At 37.8% G+C, this 6000-nt stretch overlaps 1 long non-coding RNA gene across 1 annotated transcript in view; it reads left to right on the forward strand.

The window, feature by feature from the left end:
* The window catches only part of LOC138104672 (uncharacterized), a 48604-nt gene extending 42811 nt beyond the window's left edge, over positions 1–5793 (forward strand). Inside the window, exons 3-4 of the long non-coding RNA XR_011148212.1 lie at positions 4648–4717; positions 4828–5793. This is a non-coding gene — a long non-coding RNA (uncharacterized lncRNA). The remainder of the gene's footprint in view (positions 1–4647; positions 4718–4827) is intronic.
* Positions 5794–6000: the final 207 nt, after the last annotated feature.

Raw genomic sequence — 6000 nt, forward strand, 5'->3', positions numbered from 1 at the left:
CAACCGGGATTATTTAAACGTTTGAAAATGGAATATGCACCTCCTGCACGGGAAGATTCCTGAACTGAAATATCAGTTTTGTTTCACCAGTGCAAATCAGAAGTATCTTCACTGAAGTTAATGCAGTTGCAACAACCTAAGAATAGCACAAATGAGAAGACTTCAAGACCTAACACTGTGATTCTTTGAGTCATTGGTTTCTCAGTTTAAGCTTGTACCAATCAACTCAATCAGAAGTGGGAGGAAGAGAGAAAGAGAAATTAAATAGAGTCATTATACATACCTTAGCTTAGTAAGCATGTGATATATTACTGTAAACCTTACCAAATTTTATTACTCTGGGATTTTTCATTTTCTTGTGTTTCTTTGGACAAAGAAATTGCTAGCTTTTGTCAGGTAAATGCTAAGCACATGTATGAACATTAGCAAGCAAAAAGAAAATGCTTCCTCCTATTTTCAGGTCCACCAAATATTATAATTCATGTTCCTCCTTTTCTTTGCAACCCACAGCTATATATATTTCATATCATCGTCTTATAAACCTGCAATCTTTTGTTTTGATTATACTGCGTTAGTTTTTGTAATCAAGTCTGAATCCTAAAAAAAATTAGTTTCCAGTTAACCTTTCCATACTACAAGCTTGCTAAATTCCTCTTAAACCTGTCAGTTGAATAATGCTTTTTTTGTGCTTGGAAGAGTGAAAATTGTTAGTTCACTATCATCTAATCTGCCTACCTTTTCTCTGTCTGGATAAAGGTTTAAATGTATAGATAAATACTTAGTGTATCTAAAAAAAGAGAACCGACATAACAGTAATCCCTAAATCAGCTTTACATGCTGCCTTAAAACAGTGGAATACTTTGCATAATTTAAATAGTAAACTCCAAAATCTAAGTTCATTGCTCTACTCTCAGGGAAAGGGAAGACCCACTGAATTATAGTCCAAGTGGTGGGTTAGCACGGCCATGTGTTGCTCTGGACAAGAAAAACCAGTCAAGAATATCGGTCTTTTACAGTGTGACTAACCCACTTTCCACGTCAGTGACACCAAAGCAGTTTATCTGTTTTCTTGGAAACATGCCTGTGCTTCTGTCCCCTTCCTTCTTGAAATGTACTGCACACAGACCAGCTGCCAAGCCAGATGAATCTCACGGTAGGGGGGATTGCTGAAAATAAGCAGCATGCAGATTGAAAATAGGACTTGAGAATAATTGCAGGAGAGGAACACCAGCATGACTTTCACCATTCTGGTTTCCTCAGCCAATTTCTAAATGCTTCATGTTCTGTGGAATGTATTCTAGAAAAGAGGTATAGTGGCTTGAGCTATACCAAAAACTCATTGCTGGCAATGACTTTTTGCCATCAAAGGTGTGGGTCAGACCCTCAGTCCCCAGCATCCTGCATCCAAGGCCTCATGTATTAGTGAAAAACTCCAGTACAACTATGTCCAAAACCGAAATCAAGTCCTGCCCAGCTCAGATGCTACCAGAGAGTAGGGGCATGACCCTTACTGCCCAGAGATGTTCTGCCTCCTGTGCCCCTGGATAGCTCAGCAGCTATTTCACAAGCCACTCTGCAGTGTATCCAGCACACAACAGATTCCTGAAAAATATTATAAAGTTGACTTTTCTTAGTTGACAGCTAGATAAACAATTTCTCCTGAGAATACAATCTGAGTTCTCATCTAGAAGCAGGGAAAGGCTTATTTCATGCTCTTATCTACCCAACAGGATACACACCTGTATTTTCTAGTGTTTCTCAACCATTATAGACACTTTAATGCACTGTGGTAGAAAGAGGGAACATTTTCAGCTCTTCCTGTTGAAACATTCTTACTGTGAAAAAGAACACAAGATTTATTGTTCTATAATGAAAGCAAGACACAACACAAAGCAAGACTGCTTTTTCTGTATTTTACCGTAGGGGCAGTTATATAGATTTCTTGTCCTGATCAGAGGCTTTATAAAGATTTAAGGAACAATCACTGTGTAAAGACTGTTTAGAAAAGGATTAGGATTCAGATAACCTATTGCCAGTGTCTTAACCATTAAACTATGAACCAAAGACAAATTTCTGCCTATTTTTTTTTCTAATGTTCCAATCCAATTGATCCTCATTTTTTTATTACTCTATAGCTTGATTTCATCATAATAGCCTCCAGAATTTTTATATTTCTTCCTAAATATCTTTCCAGATAAACCCAGACACTCTTATAGGATGCTACATGGAGCATTAAAATATTTTCTTAGTGTGCCTTTATCCTCCAAAAGCCAAGCTTCTCATTTTGTTATGGATATTCCAGCAAATACACAGTGATATAAAATGAGACAGTAGCAAAAATTAAATTTGTCTTTTTGTTGTCCCTATTGGGGTATGCTTAAAGGTGCTAGGAGAAAGCTTGCCAAGCCATTTCCTTCTAGAAACAGAGAGCGAGAAGTAACAGGCCCAGCCACGCCTTATGCACCAAGCTTCTCATGCAAGTCAATACTGAGGAAGAACTAAAAATCTATCAGGTGGGCACATCTGGGTTTAGAGAGCAACTAAACTGATGTATACAGTCATTGTTTGGGACTGCAAGAAAAATTTAGGATCCCAGCTCAGATTTTAAATGCTTAAGTCCTTTAGTAGGTCTGATCCTAAATTAAGTAAAAATGTGTATGCCTTCATCAAAGCATCAGGTAAGCCAGCAGAATAAAGTCTAGTGTGTTCTCAACTACCATGTATATCTTATTTCTAGAATTACTTAGTAGTGTGGAGAAAGACTGAGACTGGATTGCAGATGTTTCCTGACTTAACAGATAATGTCAGGATCCATCTCACGTGCCCAGAGCCTTTAGTCACTGCTGGTTCTGCAGTATCACCCCAACAGGACCTGTTGTATGGTCTGATCTAGCCCCCTCCACGGTGTCCACTCGAGACCTTAATAAGAGGCAGCACAGTCTCAGATGTTTTCCCCTAACTATGGATCAAATAAAACCTGTACCTAGATGAAAGCACGTGTGCTTATGCCCCTACATGTGAATCATGACTAGTCTGAGTCCTATTGTTGGACATTATCTTGGTGAATTTGGTTTTCAGTACTTCAAGACAGGCTACTAGAGCCTCTGTGTTTAGTCAGAGATTCCTGAAAACCAGAATAACCAAAAGGACTTTTCTCCTAGCCACCACTGAGGTTACCTTATTTTTTGGCATTAGCACAGCTACTATAAGAACTGGCCAGTTCTCTTTCAGGACTGTTTATATTACAAAGGAAGTTAGGTCTGATTCTCCAGTTACAGACTGTGCTCCAAACTCTCAAGTGTTTTGGTTGTTCAAACATATGCATTGCATGTATATTTGGCTTTAATGCTATAGTCCTTATTCAAGCAAAACCACCCACTACGGTCAAAAATAGTAGTGTAATTTGGCATCCAGTTACAATCTATTCTCAAGTGGCATTGTTCTCTTCCCCCCACTGTTCCTTCTTGCTTGAATAATTATTGTTCTTCTCTCAGATTTCTCCAGCTTTAATAATTTATTAAATCTACTAATTATTTTTCTTTCTCCTTCTATATAAAAGAAAATGAAACTTGACAAAATTTCAAAATGAGGTGACAGAATTCATACAATGTTATTATCATATTTCTTACATATGCTAAGAAGACTGAAATGGATTCCATATTTCCTCTCTTTCCTCTTCTTCATACAGTCTTAACATGTTAAATACTTTTTGGAATCCCTGGTAAATACTGAGCAGATACTCTAGTCTGGTATTTGAAAAAAAACCCACATCTATGTATATTTTTTTTCATCTATAAATAAATACATTCTTATTTTCGAGGAAGATGACTTTTATTACATGGAAAGACAGTAAAGACAAAGTAAAATGTTAGAAAAAGATTTTGTTTTCCTTCTGTTGGAGATCTTCCAATGTGAAAATGTTTCTAAAACCTTGCATGGAGAGATTTTGTATTTCAAATATTTTTTGAGAGAAAATAGCATTGCAATCTTAGATCCTAGACTTTTCGAAGGCTTCTTTATTTGTAAAGAAACATGTTTTTTGATTGTGTATGCATACATATATGCAGTCATACATGTACATGCCAACAGTTTTAGAGTGCCATCTGCTGTCATATGAGACTAAATAGTGTTGTTTTTAGGATCAATAAAGTTGTTGTGCCCTTGAAAGGTTTTCTGATTAAGTTGCACTACCAGACAAAGCACACTTGCAAATTTCAGGAGGTACAGAGGTGTTTTTTCCCAACCTTTGGATGTACAGAATCATAGAGGCATAGAAGAGTTGGGGTTGGATGAGACCTTGATGCTCATCTTGTTACAATCCCCCCTGCCAAGGGCAGGGACACATTTCACTAGACCAGCTTGCTCAAATCCCTATCCAATCTGACCTCCTGAGCTTGGAGGAGGTGATCCTTGAATATTCATCAGCTTTCTTGTGCCCCTCTTCCCTACAGGGTTTTATTGCATGGCATTCTTTCCAGTCACAGGAACCATCCCACCACAACTCTGTGGCAATAAGATTGTAGCCCTTATGGTTGTGTCTAACTTTTCTTGTTTATTGCACATTTCATGTGAGTTTGATAGGGGCATTTAAGCTGGACTCTTATGAAGTCAATTTGCTGGCAGGAATATCTTTGTGCTTCTCTTTAGGTACTCTCCTGATGACCTGCAATCCCTCTCCAGGTTCTGGGCATCTCTTGCTGGCACTGGCATCAAACTGGTAGGGGTGAGATGGATTAAGGTTCCCTTCCCTCAGCATCTTTAGTTTAAAGCCCTCTTCACCAGCTTGGCAATCTTATCACCAAAGATGCTCTTCCCCTCCTCTGACAGATGGACGCACACATGGACCCCTCTGTACTGCATTCTGCTTGAATTCATGTGGTTGCTGAATCTTCCTGACTCACCTATCTGCACAATCTCTTTATTCTTTTGGTAATAAATGAAAAATTACTTTTGCAGAAGGCTTGTGTAAAATATTGCTGATTTTCTCAAAATGCTGACCTATCAAGATCAAGAGGTTATTTTCTTGCTGGTCTAGAAATAAGTTGCACAGAGCACAGGCAAATGTGAACAGCAGCAGAGACTGAAAATCTAAACTTCTTCTCCAGGAAAAAGGTCTGATTTAAGAATTGAAGCCATAGAAAGATTAAGGCAAAAAATAAATGTTACCACTTGTCACAGCTTCCTCAGAGATGCAAATCCAACCCCCCAGCCATATGGCATTTCATTCAGGAATGAAAACTTGCTCAAATGCTGTGTCTCTTAAGAGTGTTCAGTACTTCCCTCTGGTGGTCTGTCCCATATAACACTTCTCAGAGAAGAAATTGGTTAAACCAATTCAAACCTCTTTGAACTTAGGACAATTTGTGAAGATGTAGATGCACAGAACTTTGTATTACTTTTCAGATGGAGCCTGAAGTGGCCTCGACTAGGAGGTGGTCAAAAACATTTTAAAATTATAGAATGTTTTCTAACATGATCTGGGTTTCCAGTTTGTATTAGGTAGGTTGTATTTGTGATTTTTAACTAAACTTCAAAGCCCAGGAAAATCGCCAGAGGACATTTAGCTCAGTTTTTAAGAAAGCAAGAATGAAAGCAGCCAGTAATATTTTGGGCAAGCTGACTTCTTAATCTCTTTAGGAAAGACATCCAGGGGATCAGCACATTTGCTTTTTTCTGACATCATTGTACAGCTACACCTCCCACTCTACCATGATGTCTGTATGGGCTGCCATGGTTATTCTGTGTTCCCCATGAAATGTATTTTTGTAGAAATTATGACACTCTAATAGAACAACGTTGTGTACTTTTGCTACTCATGTATTTTCTAATACAATAAATTTTCACTATTTCCTTCTTTTAGCATTCAAATGTAGATACATCTAACCTCAATTTACTGTTACTGTCATCAGTATTTTCAATTTTTTTTGGTAATGAACACCTAAAATAGGCTTTTAATATAAGCATCCACAGGAAAAAAAAAAAAGATGAGTTAAAAGGAGC

Source organism: Aphelocoma coerulescens, chromosome 1A (assembly GCF_041296385.1).
Source record: "Aphelocoma coerulescens isolate FSJ_1873_10779 chromosome 1A, UR_Acoe_1.0, whole genome shotgun sequence".
Taxonomy (NCBI): domain Eukaryota; kingdom Metazoa; phylum Chordata; class Aves; order Passeriformes; family Corvidae; genus Aphelocoma; species Aphelocoma coerulescens.